Raw genomic sequence first — 23,912 nt, 5'->3', positions numbered from 1 at the left:
GACCTACCAATCGGGTGTTGTGGCTGACCAATCTTACCCACCCACAACACAGGGTATCGGTTTCCAGGTCTCACCACAACACGTGCCCTCTTTAAGGGAGGACACAATTTGTGAATAGAGCACTGGTATTGGAACGGCATAAGTGAACTGGATGTTTAGCACTGGGCACTTTGGGTGACCTCTGGCATTATGCTTCCCCCTGGTCTCTGTTTTCAATTTAACATGGTACACCAGCTGCTTGGAAGGCTGCGAGTCTCAATCCGAAAAGCATCTCTGCCTTTGACTCTGCCTTTGATAAGGGCATTGCTTTGGGCTCACTGTTCAGCCAACTGTGTGTGCAGCAAGAATCGGTGCTCTGCGCTGTGACCTTGGTGTATTTGACCTGGGAGCCCCGGAGAGATGTAAAGGAAATAAACAGAAAACCCCAAGTGTGTGTGTGTGTGTGTGTGTGTGTGTGTGTGTGTGGCTGTGCTGATCAGCAGAAAAGATGAATGAATACGCTGCAAGGTTGATCAATATTTTAGTTCTTCTATTAGCAGTTCTCCTTTTGCATGACCCCCCAGACTAACAAAGCCATGTGGCTCCTTTTTTCCAGCGCCTCTTTGTAGTGTGGCACAGTGCCCTGCCACCTTTAAGGAAATGGGATTCCTTGTATTAGTTGTCGCCAATAAACCTAGCTCAGCTGTCAAGAAAGACAGGTTTTTCCTATGTGCTTTATGTCATGCAGAGTTTGTATTAGGCATTCTGTGTTTATTAGGTGTATGCTTCTTCAGACTCTATCTTCAGTTGTCCCTTCATGTAATTATGGTTGGTTTTCTGGTCATAAATAAGGCTTACATGGGAACCAAAGGCAAAGGGGAAATATAGGTATGTGAAGAATATGGTCTCTCCAACCATTTATCATTTCATACAGCAGTTATTCTTTGAGTGCCAGTGGCATTTGTGTGAGAGGAGGAGTGTGGGGGGGAGATGATTGTGAACTAGTACTCACTTCCCCTATAGTAAGTAATAGAATCATAGTTGGAAGAGACCATGAGGATCATCTAGTCCAACTCCCTGCAATTCAGAAATATTTCAACCAACATGGGACTTGAACCCACGACCTTGAGATTAAAAGTCTCATGCTCTACCAACTGAGCCTATTTCAGTCCCATTAAGCTGGTGAAGAAGAACTGTGAGATGCTGATAGGGTCTGTTAACCCCATTCCAGAGATCTGTAGTTCTGACATCTGCACCCCTAAATGGTCTAAAAGAGTATACTTCCAGATGGACCATCACTCACGGGTAGAGAACATACTTTAAGGTCTTAACTTAACTGAAGCTGCAATCCTGCACAAAGATATTTTCAAGAAAGCACCATGGCAATCAATGGGGCATGATGCTGAACGAATCAGTGTAGGTGCATATACAGCCTCAGGCAGACTTGCTATGACATATTCTCTTGAAGACAATTTGGTTCCCTGAAGAATTTCCATTTCCGAAAAATCTGCCACAACTCAATTGGAAATAATAGAGCAGACTTCTCATAAAGTGTGTTTAAAAAGTAAGGAAAATGACAAACCCAAGTGTTTCTGACGTGGTGATTATTAACATCGATTATGATTTTGTAGTAACAATAATGTGAGACATACAGAAAGAGGGTCCACCCTCCCTGCGTCGTCGGCTATGAGTCACAGAGAAATGAAATTTGTAATACATAAGGCATTAACTTTTATTGAACCAATCATTCAATGTAAAAAGCACACAGCCTTGCTTGCTGCCTGCATATCACTCTGAATTGGGGAAGTGTCCATTTCCATCCTGGAATGCCAATCTGTATCTATTTGCTTCTCTCTGGTGGCAATCAAGTCTCAGACTATTTTGCTTTTGTTTTCCCCCATCAGGCCATTTTATATTATACCCAGCACTCAGTGCTTCCAAGAGTAAAACTTGAGTCAATGTGGAGAGCTTGCATGCTGCACCCACTGTAGTGTAGGTTAGTGCCTAAGGGCCAAACTACACATTATGTTAAATGCATGGCCATATTTCACATATCTACATTTTGTTTTTTAAAATAGCAGCTGTTGTGGGTTAACATTTTCCCCTGAGCTTTGGTGTCAATGAAAATCACCATCTGCAAGCGGCTACTGTATATGCTCTGTAGGGGACGCTTCTATTTGGCAGCAGTGAGTTTCCCAAGTCAAATAATCTCTCTGCTGTTGTACTTGCAACAGAGTGCAGGGTTGCTGTTGCCTTTACCCCATTTTCAAGGTGGCCAAAAGGTGTTTGCAAGCATCTTTGCTTTAATTCCACAAATCATCTCTCTGGGGGTTTGTGTAAGGATAAATGTTAATATACCTTTAGACACACTTCCCATATCTAGTTTAGGAAGTTAGGGCCGAGGAGGAGGCAGGGATAGAAGCAGGAGGAGAAAGTTGCCAAAGGAGAGGGGTTATGTTGTACAGAGTTCTATAATCAAGTATCTCTTGTTCAACCAGCCTCCCTGACTTCCCATGATTCAATTGAAGCTTAGGGAAAGATGTCATGAGGTCAGTTCACCCATGAATTTTTTTGTGATCAGGAAGCACAGGCAGTTGGGGAAGCTGCAGAGTGTAGGATAAATGTTTAATGGCAAGATAAACAAGCACCCCACCCACTGCCAGCTTGCAGCAAGAAGGTAATCTCACCTTTGCCCCCACTAACGTTCTAAAGAAATATTTTAAGTGCCTTGAGAATTGGACAGAAAAATGGAAGCTTCTTTTTGAATTGGAAGAAAACTTTTAAGAAATTGGAGAACAGGTTTGAGCACAGTACTAGCTGAAATCTAACCCCTGCCCTGAACTTAATAATTGGACTTAGATAGCCATTCTGTGTTAACTTCACTCCTAAACTGTCCCCTATTGGCGTAATAATACTGATATCCTCTGCCTTTAAAACTCTCTGCCTTGCTTACTGAGCGAGGCCCACTCAGCATGCCAGCACTGGGAGGGTAAGGACGCTTGTGTAGAGGCAGTTCCCCCTATCAATCAGTGTGTTTTTTTTAAAATAAAACTTACCAAAGGGGAGGGGGACTGAATGGTGGTAAAGCCATTTTTGCAACCCATCTACTATCAAGGTGCAACCAAACGGTGAGTCATGTCAATGGGCATCTATTTCTTTCAGCATCTAGTTTTGTAAAAATGTGCTGCAGGCAGGACTGATATAGGTGAAGGAAGCTTATGTGACTTGATGGCCATATCTCAAAAAGATCTGAAATTTAAACCTGCCATAGGGAAGTTACATTTTCTCTGCCTCGGATCGCCTCTGTGAGAGGGTGTTTAGTGTGTAGCTCCCATTAGGATCATCCAGCTGTCACACAAAGGAGGTCTTTTGCCACCAGCAGTTTTTGTTCAAGTGATGCATGTTGTCTGTTGTTGTATCCAGATGAACTCAGCATCTACTTGGTGAATCACAGCAAACGTTCGCCAGACTACTTATAGGCAGGGGCAGCCTTTCAGGTTTCCTTGACTGGGAGTAGGAAGAGATTTTAGAATAAATGTGGGATGGGGAGCAAGAGACACAGCAATAGTGAAATGCCTGCATTTTTAAAAGCATTTGTTGTTTATTTTTATTTTCTAACTCCCCCCGCCCCCGATCCTTCTTCTGTCATGGAGCCCACACAAGTGTACATGTGGTTCCCATCCAAGCACTGATCAGACGCAGCTTCATGTGGTTTTAAGCCATAACCTGGGACTTCAAAATGGCCACATTTATGGTGGTGTTGAAGGAAACAAAAAAACCCCCTCCATATGGCTTGAAATGGGATAGAGCAACTACCTACACCAACTTGGCTTCCTAAAATAGTGCCTTGAGAATTCTGTGGCCGTTTCTATTTTAGGTAGAAGTAGCAAGTCCCTTTTTTAAAAGTGACCTATGCTAGCATGAAAGAGCAAAGAAATCCAGAGGAAACTGTAGCAACAATAGACTAGTGGTGGCTGGGGACCATCAAGACTGTTGGGGTAGACTGCAGGGAGCCGAAACAGCAGGCAGAGCCCAAGCCAATGACAGGTTGGTTTTGTTTTTTGCCCCCAGCCTCCTCTCTGCTGAGTTCTATAAAGACAACATTGAGACTATGGAGGAAGAAGTTGACCGGTTGTGCAACCACCCCCGGACTGCTTGTAAGTAAGATGGCAGACAGGTGGGGGCTGGGAGAGGGCAGACTGAGGTTGGTGGGACAGTGCCCCACTTGCCATAACGGACCTGGCTCCACTGCAACAGGCTATAGGAACAAAAGCCATCCTGGGCACCCATCTCCTATTTTCCCCATGTACAATTACCTACATTGATCGTAAGGCATTCTGCAAGCAGTATCGCTTCAAAAATCTGACAGTAAAGTTTGATCACACCAATTTATAGTTTGTTCCAGGCCTCCATTGGTATTAAATTACCTAGTTTCAGATTTGTATCATTTTAATTTGATATTTTATGTCTAAAAAAGAAATTGCATGACTTACCGTTCCCTCACTTTCAATATTTGTCCATCAAAGCTAACAATGGCCCAGGGAAATGTCCATATTAGTTCTTAAGGAAAAGCAAGCAAGGAAAGGAACAACTTTGTTTTCAGGCTGCTAACATCTTCACATCAAACTTCCACTGTCGTAATACGTTATCTGTTTCATTGATTTCAATGTCAGGGTCCCCCCCCCCCCCCCCCAGATTGTCAGGAGATGAATATGCTACAGTTTGAAATAATTTTATTTGAGTATTTATAGCCCACCTCTCTTTTGTAACTTCTGAGGTGGTTCATGGCATACTTAAAACCAGCAATATATAAAACCAGCAATCCAATATTTAAAAAGCAACAAAAACATTTAAAGCAGTAGGAGAAAATCAGATGAAAAGGCACGGAGGTCCATTAAAAACCTGTGCAACAGAAATGTCTTCTTCAGCTGGGATGTGAAAACGATGGACGGGGCACCACATTAAGGAGCAGAGGCAGGGAATTATGTGAGCAAGGTGCCACAACAACAAAAAAACTCTGTCTAGAGATGGTGGAAACTCACCTTGGATTAACTTGGAAAATCAGAAAAAGGTAATTTTTTTAGTCAATCCAAGGGCTTGGAAATATTACCTCTGCCCTTTGTCCACTGCCCTGCATCATTCCTCTCCCTATAATCTCATCGAGTGAACCCACATCATTATATTGCGCATCATTGTATTGTATTGTATTGTATTGTATTGTATTGTATTGTATTGTATTGTATTGTATTGTATTGTATTGTGGAGGTGGTGGTAGAGTGCTTTGGGGGCAAAAACCAAGGAAAGAGGAGCCCACCTCTTGTAGAGGACTCACAGGGGTTTGGTTTGCCTCTCCCACTCTGTGTTTTGGCCCTGTACATCTTTATTCCATCCCCATTTGATTTCATGATGGGTATCCATTACACACTACTGTGCACTGCTCAGTCCAAGAGCTGATCTGACCATATTTGTCCATGAGTGTCTGCTTCTTTTTTCTAACATCTTTACCAAACTGAATGTTTTCTAGTTTCTTTAGGCATACAATCCAAATAACCAACGGTGCATGTTTGTTTTGTGTGAGAGTGAGAGTGAGTGAGAGATGCTTACGTAGTTTTTGTCGTTTGAGGGTACATTTTAAATAGTACTGCTTCAGCTTACTTTATCAGTTAGGAATGGCCTTTTGAAATGGAAATCAATCTCTTAACTTAATTTGAATCTAAAATTGCTTGGACATTCAGGGCTCGGCTCTGTGGTCTCCTTAAGGCACTTTTCATGAAGTTCCAATTAGGAATATAATCAATTTTTTGAAACTCTTCAATCACATTGTGCTCACATGTTGTTATATAAGGAAACTTGTTTGTGCATTCAATGTGTTTATATTCTTCAGACTCTTTTTATCGGCTATTAGACATGCAGCTCTCATGACCTCCCTTTTGTCCTTTCTTAATTCTGTACTTCAGAAGAATATAAAACAAGAAGTTGCTGTCTGTGAACATCATTCTTATTTGGAAAGGAAACCAAATCCACTTGTCATTCTAAAACTCACTTATAGCCACAAGATGGGCATGCCATTTATCTAGGTAACAATACAAACCTGAATGTTCAAGTGATGAGTCATTTTGAGAGATGTTGGTTTTGGGGGGGCCTCTGCTTGAGACAATATAAATGGACCTATTTCCCTATATTCCAACTACTTCAATTTTAACACTGGTAATTTGAGGGAGAGCTCAAAGTTCTGCCTGATGCAATAAAAAGGCTTATTGCTGAAAGGTGCAGGATCCTCAGGCTGGATCAGAAATCTGATGTTTGGAAGGGGGAGGGTGTTTTAACGCTTGTCCCCCTACTGTGATGCTGGATCCACACTGGGAGATGTGCCATTTATCTGTAAAAAACCAATCCTATAATTATTAATTGCAGGATTGATATCTCATCTAGTTTGGCCAAAAGACAAATATTCTGACCCCCAAGGTTTGCGCACAGCAGAATGATAGAATGCTGAGGCAGTACAATGGTCTGTGCTCTTTCAGAATGCTGGTAGGAGAGGCATTTTAATGCTCTACAATTGCATGTGTAGACGTGTGTGTGTGTGTGTGTGTGTGTGTATTGTTTCACACCACTCCAATATCTTAGTGGTGTGAGATTCCAGAGGTTCCAGGTGTTTACGCAGGGTTTGTGTTTTCTTTTGGAATGAGGCACAGTAGAGACTGTGGGGTCTTTATGATATGTGGTTTATTTACACATATATACAACCTGAGCCTATGATGGAGGGGTTGGCAGCATTAACACCCCAAGAGGGTCTTGCTTCTGTTGCGGCCACAGCCTTGGGATTCTAACAAAAATCAAGCATAGCTCTATCTCCCAGCCTGGAGCCTTCTAGCATCTGGTTCACAAAACTCAACTCTCAGTTCTGGCCTTTGTCTTTCTAACTACCACCTAGTTGAGGGGCCCACCTAGGGTTGCAAAATTGCAAAGAAATTGGATGTTTTTGAGCTTTTTCTGAGGAAAGTCGACTGCCATATGTCTGGATTTCCCCGGTCATTTAGCCGATTTCTGCCCGGACACTGATTGCGGCTGCAATATTCCAGATATGTCTGGGTAATTCTGGACATATGGGAACCCTAGACCCATCTGTTACAGAGCCACTTCCTTTGTTACCTTAATGGTCCATACTTAGAGGACTTCACCAGGAAGCTAGCCAGGCTATCCCAGGAATTGAATATGTGCTGGATCCAGGGCATACACAGCCTAACCCACTCCAAACTCATATTAGTATGTAATTTACATAGCATATGATGTTTGAGTTAGGTCTGTGTTGCACTGCTGAATTAGTAAGACTTCCTCCTATTATTTCTTCTTAAGAAACTCAATTCTTTATTCTTTTTCTTGAGATCTTTCCAGGCTTTGTTTCATTTCACTAGAGAGCCTAACAAGATCACGATCATGAATGCAATGCTTGTAAAAGCACTGGCTTAAATGCTGCAAAATGCACCAGTTTTTTCCACAATATCTCATTAATTTGTTTTAGCCAAATAAAGTAAAAAGAAGATGATGATACATTACACACAACATCTTTAGGCTGTCATTTTATATATAAGAGGGGTTTGATTAATTATACAAAATCATTAAAGGAAATGTCGGTTGTAGGGGAATAAAGAAAAACTCCCAAGTACAGAGCTCAGATCCAGGTAAATGTGATTGATGCTCATTGTTGTTCTCGCTGTGAGGCTCCATCAATGTAATTAAATTAAAAGTGAGGAAGTGGGCTGAAATGGTCTCATCACTTCTTAGAAACATGAGGATGATGGAGAGAGAGTCTAACAAGTAAGTAGCATCCACATACAACAAAAATGCAATAAAGGCTGGGGCGGGGAGAGGACCTTGGTCAATTGGATATTGTTGAATGTTTCATCTTAATTTTCTTCTCTGCTGCAGAAACAAGCTTGTCTCATTGGGAATATTATAGTTCATTCATGTCCAAACAAATTAATGTCTCAGCTTACTCAAACCATTATGTCTGTTCTGTATCACTTGGTATTGCCAGACATGAAACCTGGAAGGCTTGCTGTGGTTTGATTTGAAGAATTTAAACAATTTCTCTTTGAAAACCTTTTGTGGTAGGGCAAAATGTAGTTGATATCAGCTAAAATAGATGTGCTATTTTGTTAGCTAGGACCCCAAGTTAGGGATGTAATACTTCTATGTTATATGGCTTGTTTTTAAAGACCATTTGTGCTTTGTACACTAGAGTGAACATACAGCCTAACACTCATGGACAGGGGCACAAGAAATATCTGTAATTTGAGCGGGGAGGGAGCAGTGGCAGCATATTCACAACCATGGCTAAGGCTGTTCTGAACAATTATAGCAGATCCATAGAGAAGAAAAATGGCAGCTCCATGGTCACCACATGTTTTGCCCTCATTATCATCTCTATACATATGTTAATAGCGCACTTAGGTGACTGCATGTTATTCAGTTTAGAAGCAAAACAGGGCCACCTATAAACAAAATGGTAATTTCTACATGGGGGGGGGGGCACACAGAACTATGTGAGTTTGTAAATTAAAAGGGGAAAAATGACCAGGTCTGTTAAGCCTGACAGTTGCTCTGTGTTGATGTCCCCTAGAACTCATTAAAAAGATTCCCTTGACAAACACAGCTTGAAAATGGCCACTTACCCAGTACAGAGGTGGGTGGTGGTTGCGACCCAGCACAACGCTTCCCCCTCCTTCTGAAGCCATGACACATTTGCCCCAACCGTTGGCTCCTCTCCCTTGGCTGCTGCAGTGCCTGCTGGATTCCCGCCAAACCCAGTTTTAAAATTTCTGGCCAATCCGCGGTGGCCTTGGGGGCAAGGCCATCTTGGCAGTGCAGTCAGCCCCATTGCGTCACCCACCCAGCCCATCCTCTAATCTTGTTTTCTTGCAGACTAACCTTTTCTTTCCAGGCGTGCAGCCGTGGCCATGGTCGTGCAATGGTTGCTGTCTTCAGAGCTGGGAAGGAATTTTCCCTGCTCTTCAGGTTTTGCCTTCCCCATAGCGATTGTCACAACTTTGGCGGTTTATTCCTTGGGCAAAATCCTTTAGTCAAACATCTGAGGAAGGAGTGAAGGGGTGACTCATCCACTTCCTGCGGCGGTAATAACAGGGTATTTGATTAGAGGGGTCATGAGCGTAGTCTTTGTCCACAAGCACATGGTGGATGGGCAATAGAGCTACTCTCAGCGATTCGGGGAGGGAGCAGTTGCGTAAACTCACATTTTGCATTGGTGCCATCTTCCCCTCACTGACCCTTTCATGCCTCAGACCCCCAGCAGGGGGCTGAGATGGATACCCGCCCAGTACCTATGCCAAGGTTTACCTACATCTGAATTCAATAAAGTTGTGGCCATTTTTATCCCAAATGCATGTTGCCGTGTCTTCTCCTTTCACCATGAGGCCTGGCTCCTGGGGGAGGCAGTACTGTGTTTGGGTACTTAACCATTGGGTTAATGCCACTTCAGATTTGTTTTAATTTGAGAGTAGAGAACTTGTGGCCCTCCAGACATGTTTGGATTGCAGTTCTCAACAGCCCCAGCTAGCATGGCTAATAGCCAAAAATGATAGTTCAGCAGCAACTGGAGGGCCCAAAGTTCCCCACACCTGTTTTAAATCGCTCACAGAAGAAAGCTCATCCATATTGGTACTTGCAGTTGGGGATTAGGATATATGTTTATTCAGACCAGCAGGAATTTTTCAAAGTTTTTGGGATTTTATCCTTGCTTGGCTGTGCCAGGAGATTGGACCTGGGATCTTTGGCACACAAAGCATGAGCCCTATCTGTGAGCTATTGTCTTCTGCAATAAAGGCATGGGATGCTGCTGGAAGCAATAAGAGAAATAATAGGCCAGGGAAGACAGAGTTGGTAGTGAGAGCAGAAATACTTTGGAATGAATTTGTACAGTGGTACCTCTGGTTACATACGCTTCAGGTTACAGACTCCACTAACCCAGAAATAGTACCTCGGGTTAAGAACTTTGCTTCAGGATGAGGACAGAAATTGTGCTCAAGCAGCGTGGCAGTAGCAGGAGGCCCCATTAGCTAAAGTGGTGCTTCAGGTTAAGAACAGTTTCAAGTTAAGTACGGACCTCCGGAATGAATTAAGTACTTAACCCAAGGTACCACTGTACCTGGAAATAATTGGGTAGTTAAGCATATATCCATGCCACCAAGACTGCAATCTCAAATGGTTAACCGTTAATAAGTCTCATTGAAATTAGTGAGACTTGCTTCTGGTAAAAGAGCTTTTTTGTTTTCTCCACCCATAATGTGAAAGAAAACGTACATAAACTAGAATGGGTATTGTATTTTACCATGCAAAGAGTAAAGAGAAGTTTCTGCTGCAATCCTTATACCCATTTACCTAAATAAACTGAACTCCATGAGACTTACTTCTGAATGAACCTGTATAGGATTGCTCTGTGAGGCATGTTGTTAGTGTCAACACCTTGAAGCACCATGCAGTTTAAAACTGGGGAAATCCATCTTGCGGTCCAGCAGCTTACTGGATTCATATGCCTTTGTGTGTTATAGAAAACATACATTAGTCATTTTTTTTAAAAAATGTTCCCCTCTGTGAGTGAGGATCAGAAGAAATTTATTTTCCAGAAGACTCACATTCTGAGGACTTAAAGCACTTTAAATTATGCCACCTGCTATTAAATCAAAAGAATGGGCAGTCCTATATGGGTCTTGAGATCATTTTAAAATCGTGTTATTTTGTTGTAGGCATTTCCCTGCTTTTAGCTGCCATTATTTAAAAATCCATTTCCTTAAAGCTGATATCTAAGTTACAGCTTTTGGATATTGTAACAGTGAACATGTTAATGCATTCTAATTTGTCTAATTATACCTGAAATGGGATGGGGAACATGTGAAAAGGTTGTCCAAGAAAGACATGCTGTTTGGAGAACGGAATTAGATTTAAGTACTAAGGAAGGAATTTACAATGCTAGTGTGTCTCTTCTCGCTTTCTCATTCAAAACTCTGATGCTTCAGCCATATTCTTTGATAAGCAAAAGCATACCTTCTTCAGATGTGCAGTAAGTCTAGAATTCTAAAGAACAAGTATTTCTATCAATAAGGTTGTACCATATAGTATGGGAAACAGCCTTATTAGAAGAACTAACCAATAAACTGAAACTGACACTGGGGAAATGGAAGAAGATGCCTTCACCCCTTTATCACATACACAGCCCAACAAGACAACGACAAGAATCTATCAACAGCATACGAATCAATATGGCTAACCTGACTCAAAACACCCACCCACCCCACTCACATATGAAAACAAAGTTCACCACAGCCAATCACAAACAACCACACCCTAGGCCAACCTCAACCTCTCTCACCACCAAAGGAAAACAAGTGAATAGTAAAGAAAACCCGCACGAGTGACGCTGACCCAAAACCCCACACATACATTAAGTAAAATAGAAACATCGCCACCCGACTCCACCCCCACTCACCATGGCCCCCTCCACCTCTTTCCCCCTTTTCTTCCTAATGTAACACTAATGTCTCGGCATATAAAACTGATCTGTAGAAAATGTAACTTGAAAAGAGAGACATTGCACATACTTTTGTAAACCAAGAAATCTTTCATAAAAAAATATGTTTTTAAAAAATAAGGTTGTTCTCAGTTATGATAATTAGGGATGGAACCTACCGCTACAGTTGCAGTCTAGCTTTGAATACATGGAGAGATTTCTTTTTATGGTTCTAAAACAGTATGCCTAACAGTGAAGAAAACTGTATGTTTTTATTCACAATTTTAAACTCACAATTTTAAGTCAGTGTAACTAAAAAAAACACTTATTAGCTAAAGGGTATTTAACTGATGGGGAACATCAATTATTCTGTCACAGCACCTGAGTATGCAAAGCATTTATCCTCAAAGGGGCTAAAAGTACATAAGGTAAAACTTAATGATTTAAGATGGAGGAAAATTCTGAATTCATGCTGTTCAGATAGCAGGAGCAGCCTCAGCCTATCTTGCAACAAGTCTGCTCATAAGCAAAAATCAGCCTACTGGTTCCTTCTGTCTAGCAGGGATTTCAGTCACATACCTCTGAATGTCTCCTCCCTCAATAGCAATTTTCAATGGCATAACATTACACAGCCTCTGTGCAGGGTGATATGTGACTTTCCATTTAATAATTCAAAATATAACGATTACCAAATTATATATGGTATGACTTTTGAAGCACATTTTTTTCTTCTTCTTCAAAAGCATTTTTATTGATTTTCTATTGCAAATTTACAGTGGAGGGAGAAGGGAGGAAAAAAGAGGGAAGGGAACCCCCAAACCCCTCCCCCACTTTGTCAGCTCACCCTAGCAATCCAATAACCATCATTATACCCATCTTAATTTATACATATAGCTTGATATAAAGGTAAAGGTAAAGGGACCCCTTCCCATTAGGTCCAGTCGTGACCGACTCTGGGGTTGGGGTGCTCATCTCGCTTTACTGGCCGAGGGAGCCAGCGTACAGCTTCCGGGTCACGTGGCCAGCATGACTAAGTCGCTTCTGGAGAACCAGAGCAGCGCACGGAAACGCCGTTTACCTTCCTGCCGGAGTGGTACCTATTTATCTACTTGCACTTTGACATGCTTTCGAACTGCTAGATTGGCAGGAGCTTGATATATGTTGTCCAAATAGATACCCAAGCAGCATTGCTGTTTATAACAAGTGTTCAAATGTAGCAAGGGTGTACAAACCGTTGTGTAATAGATGGTTGGTATTTATCCTTCCAGCTCAAAGTATAATTCTCTCATATATATTTTTGTGCTTGCTTGCACCAAGGGCTGATATCTCTATTGTCCCATCCTGAATTCAGAACTGCAGCTGGAATCTGGTTACTATGGCAGTCCTCCCAGTGAAGGCAGTGCTAAGCAGATCTGGGAGCAAACCTAGCCCAGGGAGATGATGCGCATTTCTCCATAAGAATGCAGCAGCTGTGTAAAATTTTAAACCCTAAATAACCATGGGTGAGTCATTCTAAAAAAAGAAAACGTAAAGGTGCTAAGAAATGCAAATTATTTGCTGGAAGAATCAGAGAAGCCAAAATGGCTTTGAAGAGATTAAGAAGTGTGCCTATGTATCTGCTGTATAATCCTGAAATTATATCAGTGTTCATTATGCAAAAAGTATGGAACACAAGTCTAAGCATCCTGCAGTGGCAATGTCTTAAAGAATATGCAGGGCTTATCAGAAAATTAATATCTTGTTTAACGGATTTGTAACAGGTTCCTCTGAACAACACTTTTCTCCTTAAAGTTACTTTTGGAAATAATAATTATTTACGAATACCAAGTTTACATGTTTTACTCTGAAGTCTCTGTCAGACACATTTTATCTTTTTCCTTTGACAGCACCTCACTAGCTTATTTTTGCTCCATTAATCTTCCCAGCTTCATATATCTCCATGTTGTTATCATGTTTTTACTTATTGACTTCGTTTAAAAATTGCAGTATTGAAGGTATGGGTCTATGGGTGGGGGGGAGAAGCATTTTGCTCTGATGTTTTAAAGCGACTTATTTCTTTCTTCTTCCCCCTTGAACTTAACAAGCAACAGACAAGGAAAGCAGATCTGTGGCTTGTCAGGTAACCAGAGGGTGGCACTGGTCTTTCATATCTAGATGGTTTAGGTCATGCCATGAAATATTTAAAAGAGTTTATGTAAGTTGCAATCAATGTATGCATTCTATAGTCTCTCCCAAACATCTGTGACTGAAACAAGTAAGTGTGACATATTTATATATACTCTTATTTCTAGAGACTTGTAGTTTAGAGCTAAGCTATATACAGCCAAAGATGCAAGCATCAAGATAACCATTGTTACTATAGGTTTAGTCTCTGCCATTATGATGCCAATACTGTACTTCTTAGTATTTTGTACAAAACTTAAATCAAATCAGCAAACAGATATGCAAGCACCCCAAACAATGCCTCAGAATGCACAGGACCTGTTTCAGTTAAATATTTCTTGAAATAAGGAAGTGGTTTTTTTTAGGGGTTTTTTTAACCGAAGCATCCTAGATCTGGCTCAGCCTTATATTGTAATTGCAAACATTTTTGCTGGTGTACTTGCCTGCAGTGCTGTTACATTATAGATTTTGATGTGGCAGTCAACCAGCAATGTAATTGTTTGGTTTCCCCTAAAGCAGAAGAAAAGAAAACATTGTTGTTTCCCACTTTAGTCCCTGGGGAATATTTGGGGGCTTTGAACTAGAAGAAAGGTTGCAGGTTCTATAACAACGTCAGAAGAGGCCTGGTGAATCAGGCCAAAGGTCTTGTACTCTTGTACTCACAGTGGCCAACCAGGTGCCTGTGGAAAACCGAGAAAGAAGTTATGAGCACAACACTCTTCCCCATTTGTGATTCCCAGTAATGGGTAGTCAGAGGCATTTCAACTCCGATACTGGAATTGGCTGAAGTCTTTTTAAAATCTGAAAACAGAAACTTGGGGATTGGACCTGGAAAATCCTTAAAGGTCCTGAAGACTGTTCCTCAAGTCTACAGTATAGCCCTTGACATAGGGCAAGAAGGTGCTTGTGTGGCAGAAGGCAAACAGTTAAGCGCTCCAGTTGAATAAATCATGTACCCAGGATATTAACATTGCCTGGATCTCTTATGTGGAGCACTGTGTTTTCATTTATTCTTCTGCAGTGCCCAAGAAACAACAGAGTTTCAATGCTTAAAAGAAAAATATGTCCCAGTACAGCAAAATGTATTTATTTGCTTGAAGCTAAAACTCAGATGTGAAACTGCAACCAGACAGAGGCATTTCTGAGTAAAGTGGTTTCATTTATTCTTCATTGCAGGCTGATCTCTCAAAAATTTGCTTTGAAAATCAGAACACTCAACCATTTAACACGTTGGGGCTGTCAAGGAAATTAAAGGGGGATCAGAGTAATTCTACAATTAAGGGCTACAAACAAGTATGAGCAGAGTAATAGCCAGTGGACTGTGGAGATCCAGAACCTAGCTTCCTTTTATAAAATGAAATGAACCTGAACATTAAGATGCTTACCTACACTTCTCGCATTCTGCACTCTATCGTGTATTCTCTGCATGCACATGCTTCTATTGATCAAACCTTAGGCGAAAAATCAAACAGTAGCATACTGTAAACAACTGCTATAACAATACATCAGCATGGGTAGAAAAATTCTACATACACAATATGTAGATTTATTTTTTATTTAAAAAACCCTGCCTTCTAAATTTTGTAATATCAGGTGTAGGTGTGGCTTATTTATTCTTATAAACCCCAGTCTTGTAAGCAATATACATTTGGGTGTATGTTTAAGAAATTGTCATAACATTGTATTAGGAAATAGTTCTTCCCCAAATCACCATGTTTTCTTTTTAAAAAAAGATATTTTATCCAGCATTTAACCATTAAGTATCTATAAACATTACATACTTTGAAGTGCATCCAGTCAGCATTCAATGCTCTCTTTCATTTCTGTTGATACCAGCTGTAGAGCATTCCAGTTGTAGAGCATACCAGAAAAAGGTCCCAGTTTCCATACCTGGCATCTCCACAGAAAACTGGGAAAGACCCCTGTCTGAAACCCTGGAGAGCTACTGTGAGTCAGTGTAGAGCAGTGGTTTTCTGATTTGGGGCCACCTTTAGTGCAAATGTGCACTTGGGGACCCACTTTTTAATTGTTTGTTGCCGTAAATTTGAAAGGGGATAGTGCTTCTGTTGCCACCAGGCATGGATCAGCCTGCAACTCCACATCTCACCATTGTAGTGGGTTGGCACAATACTTACTGGTTATAACGAAATTAGGGCATGTCCCCTGGGGCACTAGTCAAAGCTCTTCTGGGTAGACTTCCCCACAACATTTATTTTTAAAATGTTTCTTTTCAGAAGTTTTGAACTGCAAATGTGGCACTCCTGTGGAAAGTACAGTGGTACCTTGGGTTACATACGCTTCAGGTTACATACGCTTCAGGTTACAGACTCCACTAACCCAGAAATAGTACCTCGGGTTAAGAACTTTGCTTCAGGATGAGGACAGAAATTGTGCTCCGGCGGCGCAGCAGCAGCAGGAGGCCCCATTAGCTAAAGTGGTGATTCAGGTTAAGAACAGTTTCAGGTTAAGAACGGACCTCTGGAACGAATTAAGTACTTAACCCGAGGTACCACTGTACTAACATTTATATTTATTTATTTATTTATTTATTCATTCCTAATTCCCATATTAGGGTTGCCATATTTCTAACAGTGAAAAGTTGTTGAACTATTTATAAGGAAAATAGCCAAAAACGACATTGCTGACATGGGTTGCCATACGTCTGGGTTTTCTTGGACATTTTTTGTGATTTCTGCCTGGACACTGCTTCTGACTGCTGTATTCCGGATATGTCCAGGAAATTCCAGAAGTATGACAATCCTGTAAGAATCTTTGATAGGTATGGGACCCGAGCCTATTCTTCTTTCAGATCAAATTTTATAGTGTCAAGCCTATGTGCCATTTGTGACTATGTTCCAACAATTAACAAACATCTTTGCAATTATGTATGAGGCACAAATGTTCACTTTACTTTCATTCATGGGCAGTGTATCCCATTCCCACAGGGCTCTTATCTGAGGCCTGCACATGAGCATCTAATTGTTTTCATTGTGTTTACATTTTTGCATGTGATGCTATGAGCTCCTGGAGTACTTTTTGATAGATGGGTGGAATATGGATTTTTGCAATGAATGCAATATAGTTCTGGCTTACCTAACATCTTACCCATCTTTCAATCATTCTCTCAGAACTGCCTTTTTAATTTTTTGTAAATGTCTAGCCTTATGCTTGCTGGAATTCATGGGGCAATCTTTGGTGGTAAAGAGTCTCTTACATTTAGACAACGCTAAGCGTCAAGATTATAGAATCAATCAGCAAATAGTCTTAAAGCTGCGGAAAAGATTTCACTCGGCTTCTGCATTTCAAAGGGAAATAGGATAACCTTAGGATCACTCAGATAAGGACTATGTCTTAAGTGATTTACGAAGCAGAGCCTCAGTTGGGAAATGTATTAGCAGGCTTGCATCAAGGCAGATAAAAGGCTTTACGTGCTGGTCCAAAATGTTTGTGCTGTCTCCAATCCCTGAACTATGTTTCTGTAAATGTGACATGAGTTAACACCATGGTTTGTGATGTGCTGGCAGCACAATAGTAGGTATTTCATTTCATCCCACACTCTTATTTACAGTTGTTTGTCCACCTTATGCTCATATGCTGGTGCTAAAACAAACCTATGTACAAAACAAACTAAGTTTTGCAAACCCCATGGATTCACTGAAACTGACTGAAATTATGGCTGTGGTATAGTTAAAGCTTCCCCAATATTTCAGCTCACCTGGTAACATCATGTTAAACCATCTGGGAGAGGGCAGGGTCGTGTTGGAGAAATCACATCCTAAGTCTGCCTCCAGTCCAGTCTTTGGATGGATTCTTCCAACACTGTTCCCTCCTTCCTCACATGCTTTTTGTTGTTGTTTTGTTTCTTTTCCTCTAATACTGTTAAATTTCATGATCACTCTCCTAAAGTAAGAGTAGTGGGATACAGACATGGGATAAACAGAGACTTGCTTCCAACAAGTGTGTTATGATTTATTAAAGCTTATTTAAAACAACAGCAGGAAGCTATAATATATTGCAGATTGGTTATCTAACAGTGCTTAGTTTCACAATTGCTTAAATATGGTTACTGTTGCTTTAAAATCAGTGGCTATTATTGCCCTAGTTCTCATTCCCATGTGAATCTAATATGCTGTTCCCCATTCCTCCTCCCCTAGTTAACTCACACTAATTTAGAGGACTTCCCTTGAAATCTTTTCATTATATGGAATCCAGTTCACATTCCAGGTTCTCGGAATAGTTTGGAAAGATGTGAGTAGACATTTGCTCTGACCCACTTCTACCTATGTGATTAAGCTGTTTGTGAATTTGCCCTTAAATTACTAGGCTGGTGCTCTTAATAAGGATGTATGGATGGCTCTCTCTCTCTCTCTCTCTCTCTCTGTGTGTGTGTGTGTGTATGTGTATGCCTGAACACACACACCATTTTAATTGGGAGGGAAAGGATAAACTTTCCACATGGTACGACCCCACTGAAAAAAGCCTCCTACCCCTCTGGCCTTCTATCAATTTTTAAAAACCCATTCTGCGTGGAGTGGCATATTTACCATCAATTCTAGTTGGGCTGTCAGGCATATATTGTTCTCTGGTGATTAGAACATTCCAGACTCCAAACAGCTGGCTTTCTGCTTCATTTCTGAGGTGGCAGTTCTGAGGAGATGTCTCAGTGTTGCAAACTATGTGGAGAGGAGAATATTTTATCACTTTTGTGATTTTCTTGTGGTTTTGTTTCCCTGATAAAAAGGCTGTTACACAGAAGTGTTGTTACTTTTGTTCAAAATAGGCAGAGTTCTCCTCTTCAATTGTCATCATTTGTTTTGTTTTGTTTTGTTTTGTTTTGTTTTGTTTTGTTTTGTTTTGTTAAAGAAGACTCTTAAACGCATTAGCCCTGGTTCCCCCTTTATTAGCATCCATCACTGTAACTCCATTAGCATTAATAGGGTCATCCTGTATTGTGAAAGAAAACCAAGCTTGTGAATATTTTGGGAACGGAAAGCTGCATAGTGAGAGAACTCAAAAGATTGCTTTTTATAACCATGAAATTCTTTTTGTGCTCAAGTAAGAAATACGATACGCTTTCTCTCCAAGGCCCCAGCCTTTCTGTAAAGACCTAGAAAAACTTTCCTTGAAACATCAGAGAGATGGATGAGGATCTAAATTTTTTGACCAGTGCCAGAAAACCTGAACAAGCCTTAAACTGTTTTGAACATCCCCTCATTGTTACAGAAAACTCCTGACTGAAGTGAAGATACCAATATGAAGGTGATTTTCAAAGGTCTGAATAAGCTCTAATGCTGAAGAGATCCACACAGTGTCCGTGAAGCTGTATTTTGCAACATCACTTCATCAGTAAAACAGCCATGTTGTGTGGACCTACTATGCATTCCCTGAGGTAATTGTTCTTAGTAGCTGGACAGGGAAGAAAGAGAAAATCTAATGGGGATGTTTGCTGTTAAATTTGGCTTGTTCAGAATACCATTCATGTCAGCAGCAGCAGTGGGAAATGCATTCCTTGGAGGCCGGATTTGCTGCCCCTGTGGATCCTGTTGCCTGAGGCAGTCACCTCCACTTGCCTCATGGGTGGACCGGCCCTGCTTATTCTACAACACTGCAGTGGTTTGCTGCAGGAACAAGCCACTAGCTTGCTTTCTACTGCACTACATCTACCAACAGCAAGGATCAGTTAATGCCAGGAGACCAGTGGGCTTCCATCTGGTCCAAAAAGCAGTATACTGACTCTGGCCTGCTCTTTGGTATATAAAACATCACAGGTTTGTAAACATAGTAGACGGTGCTGCTTTTGGACTCTCCTGCTTGCCTACAAACCACAAGACTCTTTCCCTGAACCAAAGTAGAAAAGTTGCCTGGTGGTATTAGATGCCTTACTCATCTCTTCTCTAAGGTATGTTTTATGGGTACCTCAGACCCAGCCACAGCCAAATGTATGCATTTTTTTCACTCAAGGTGAAATGAACACCACCCCAAACATGCATGTGGGTGTCTCTTTCTGTGTGTGAGTGTTGTATCTCTCTTGCAAAACTGAGATATTTATGTGGCAAAAGTTTCATGGATAAAACTACAGTGGTACCTCGGGTTAAGTACTTAATTCATTCCGGAGGTCCGTTCTTAACCAGAAACTGTTCTTAACCTGAAGCACCACTTTTAGCTAATGGGGCCTCCTGCTGCCGCCATGCCGCCAGAGTACGATTTCTGTTCTCATCCTGAAGCAAAGTTCTTAACCCGAGGTACTATTTCTGGGTTAGAGGAGTCTGTAACCTGAAGCATATGTAACCTGACGCGTATGTAACCTGAGGTACCACTGTACCTTCAAAAGCACCAGGATGGATAGGACACACTACATCAAACACAACTGCACCTGCAGTATAATCTATATCAAGTGGGGAAAAAATTAGAAAGTCATATCCACTAAGCACATGTTTTAAAAACCACAAATTTGCAATTTTGAACAAAAAGCTGGAGAAGCCAGTTGCTAAAACATTTCAGGTCTGAGAACCACTTAACAACTGCAGTAGAGGTGGCAACTGATCCCACAGCATTAGTCAAGACAGAGAACTTCTGGGCACATTAATATCACATGGCTTCAACCTGGCGGGTGGTACCAATATCACTTAGCTTTGGCAAATGATGCCTTTCTAAACATTCCATCCTCAAAGCTCTGTAAATGCTGCCTTGTAAACGACAACCTTTCATTTTTATCAGAGTGGTTGACAAAGGCACAAGCAGAAACATTTTGCCACATAAATAAAATCTGTTATGTTATCCGCAGTACCATATATTTTAGTTACAAACCAAATCCCCAAAGGGATATAGGGAAAGCTTGTGTGAAGTGTTGTTTGATGCTTTTTATAACTATCTACCTATCTGTAATTCTTGTTGCTATTATTTATATCTTGGCTTTCAGGATACAAAGCCTTACAAGTAATATGAAACCACATTTTAAAAAAAGTAAACAATAGCAAGATATAAAAGGCCATCCTGATAATTCCCATAGGGTAGTTGATGTTACCTGGTTCAGTGAGGGAGTGGGGGAGATATGTGATTTATTAATAGTCATCCAGTATTCTCCTTATGCATGGAGACCTGAGAAGAAAAGTACAGAGCTAATCCGAGCAACTCAGTCTATGTACGCCTTGGTTTGGGCCAGTGAGGTCATGGTGGAAGTTCTGCATTCTGTAACGGCAGGGCATATTAATAAATACACATGTACAACATCTACTGGGGGAATTCCATTTGCAAAATTATTTTGTTTTGGATTATCATTGAACAACCATTTGCCTTGTCAAATTCAATCTTGTGCTATTACGCTGCCATTCCTTTAAAAACATCCATTGCTCGCTTCCAGAAAAGGTTTTGTGTTCATGCTTGTTTAGTGCACAATTGAATTAGGTAATTGTTTCAGTAGACAGATCGTTCTTGCAGATTTCAGATTTGTTTGTGGTCATCTGCATCCTGGTTTTGGCCAAGGAAAAGTTTGTTCACATGATTGGGCTGAATTATAGGGGGTTGTTTGGCACAAATGGGGTTAAATATCACATGAATAAAGATACTGTAAAGACTCGTAAAGACTTAGAAATGAATTGGAGCACTTCTTGAATTAATGAAATATTGAAGATTTGACTGACATTTGCAGATTTCAGCATTCTTTTTTTTGCCACTGAAAGCACCCTAGGAACTGTAGTTCTGTGGGGACTAAAGACCTTTCAAAGCAGAACTCCTTGGAATCTTTCTGGGGGAAGACATAGCGCTTAAACTAGCGTAAAAGCAATATATGTTAATAGTGTGTACATAAACCTAAGATAACTGGTAAATATGATCACATTTACAACATTGTTCTGTCATCTGTTTATTTCTGGGACCAATGCAAAGTGCTGTCTTTAACCTTTAAAGCACTAAACAGCTTGCAGCCATATAATCTGAAGGGTTGTCTTGTCCCATAGGTACCTGTCAGGGCTTTCAAATCCTCATTGATGGCTGGGGTGCTTCTTCAGGTTCTCCCACCTAATAATTTGAGGTTGATAACTACTCGATAAGAGCTTTTGGGTGGTGTTGCTCCATTTATGGAATGGCCCTACCAGAGAGTCTTGCTTGGCGCTGACGTTGTTTAGTCCTTTAACCATCATGTAAAAATACCTTTTGTGTTCTCCCAAGCCCTTTAATTTTAATTATAATGGCTATGTATACCTGGTACATTAGTTCTTTGTGCCAACTTTCCCCTTTTCTGGTTTTAAATTTACTGGTCTGAAATTATTGCAGCAACTATTTATTTATTTACCCATCTTTCTATCTATCTACCCTGCCGTTGTGTTTTTCAAAATCGTCTTGAGTGTTTACTGAGCCAGTTGAACTCAGTGATAGATAGGTGTAATAAGTAAATGTGGTATACAAATGAAATACAGAAAGAAAAAGCATTAAATTAATAAGAGCACTGGGTATTTTAGAATACTGTATCACTTTAACTGAACGCCATATTTCACACAACTTTCTACTTCTTTCAAAACTAAGCTGCAACTCTCATTAGACCCTTTGGCTGCAGGACTTTAGACCTTTGCCCCAGAGTCCAGCCCTAGATGCACCAACATTTGTAATCTATGAAGGGGGTTTCTGTCGTCACTGAATATCCACATTATCCATCTAGAGAGCTTCTTCCCCATTCCCCCACAATGTATTTCTCATGTCTTGGTTATTTGTTCTTACAAAACTCTGCTAGTCCCTGAAAACAGAGAAAGTGCTTAACACTGGCTTAAATATAGTGCAGCCAGTGTTGCACAGTAATTACTTTTATCTATCATCAAATTTAGTTTCAAGGATCTGGCTCTGTGAATGGAGCTGGTGATCAAATGCTCTATCACACTGATATTTTTCACGGGAAAAAATACTGCTTCCAGAACAAGACAGAGCACCTATACAAAGCAGCAGTGACAGCGAGCAGAAAGAGACTGGTGAAATTAACAGTCTGGTCCTATATATGTAAGAGAATACGAGTGTGGAGGTCAAAATTACACTGGACTGCTACTGAAAACAGATGCCATCCCCAATTATGTAACATCTAGTTGAACTTATCCCTAGGATTGGCTCCAATGTTAATGAGGAGATTCTTGCGAAAATGTCACCTAGTGGGCCATCCTACTGATGTCCTTCATGGGCAAGCTGAGAAATAAGGTGGCCAGATGCAAAGAGAACAGAGCTCCTATACCTTTCACAGTTCTGTAGAAAAGGTAAATTTTAGCAGGCGTACTTTGTATTACAACTCATAATCATGCAGGAGGCCTGTCTTCTTTTGCATCTGGCAAAGCCAGTATTTAAATGTTCCCACAACTTCCTAGCATGATGCCGCATTGGGTGCCCTGAGGGACTGTGATAAAATTAAACGGCCAGGTTCCATCCACCATAGGGAGACAGGGTAGGTGCCAGTAGACCTTGTAAGGATATTGGGACCAAAATCCTACTCTTACCTCTCAGAACTTGACAACCACTGGAAGGCCTGAAGCAGGTGTGAGGAAGCTTTGGGTCTCCAGCTGTTACTAAATTACATCTTCCATCATCCCCTGTCAACATCTGAAGGGCCAAAACTCCCCACACCTGATCTAAGCAACTAATGACATTATGTGGTCATGCTTGGGGATAGGGCAACAGACTCAGTTTTCATTATGACCTAAGAACAATACTTGCTGACCTCCAGGTGCTGTTTGACTACAGCTGCTATCATCCATGACCTTTGGCCAAGGTGGATGGGTCTGATGGGAGTTGGAGTCCAACAACCTCTGGAGAACCACATACTGTATTACCTACCCATTGTACTAGACATGTAGAGAGATCCTAGATGCAGAAAGTTGGACTGTCCCTCTCCTCAGGCCAGGTTTCTTTCCTAACTCATAGGCAGGGGTTTCCCAGTTTCTTCCCCCTGTCTTCCTTTGATGTCCACTCTTGGCTGCCTTTTTTCTACTCTCACCCCTTTTTTCTACTCTCACCTCTCTACTTCTACCCCACCCAGATCCCATCAACTGGCTTCCTTAACTGCTGTTTTTTCTCCTCCCTCTTCTGAGCATTCTCTCTCATCTCCCTGGTAACCAACCACACTCAACTGCCTGCCACTCCATTCTGATCCTCCCAACTGGCCTGTGGTATTCTAGTAGGTTTGGGAAGAGTGAGGAGACCTTGCAGTTGGCTTGCCTGAATGCCAGGAAGCAGCAGGAGTCAGGACAACTTCAATAGTTTTATTTATTTGTGA

The 23,912-nt window shown here is 41.1% G+C and overlaps 1 long non-coding RNA gene and 1 other non-coding gene across 2 annotated transcripts in view; one reads left to right on the top strand and one right to left on the bottom strand.

Moving 5' to 3' along the window:
* Positions 1 to 4,642, top strand: part of LOC144328044 (uncharacterized) — a 174,430-nt gene extending 169,788 nt beyond the window's left edge. The window contains exon 3 of the long non-coding RNA XR_013393280.1: positions 4,051 to 4,642. This is a non-coding gene — a long non-coding RNA (uncharacterized LOC144328044). The remainder of the gene's footprint in view (positions 1 to 4,050) is intronic.
* On the bottom strand, positions 1,076 to 1,150 carry TRNAK-UUU (transfer RNA lysine (anticodon UUU)). Its single transcript has one exon. It is a non-coding gene; the product is annotated as a tRNA-Lys (tRNA).
* Positions 4,643 to 23,912: the final 19,270 nt, after the last annotated feature.

Source organism: Podarcis muralis, chromosome 6 (assembly GCF_964188315.1).
Source record: "Podarcis muralis chromosome 6, rPodMur119.hap1.1, whole genome shotgun sequence".
Lineage (NCBI taxonomy): Eukaryota > Metazoa > Chordata > Lepidosauria > Squamata > Lacertidae > Podarcis > Podarcis muralis.
Note: the sequence above shows the minus strand (reverse complement) of the source record. Positions and strands in the feature narration are given on the sequence as shown.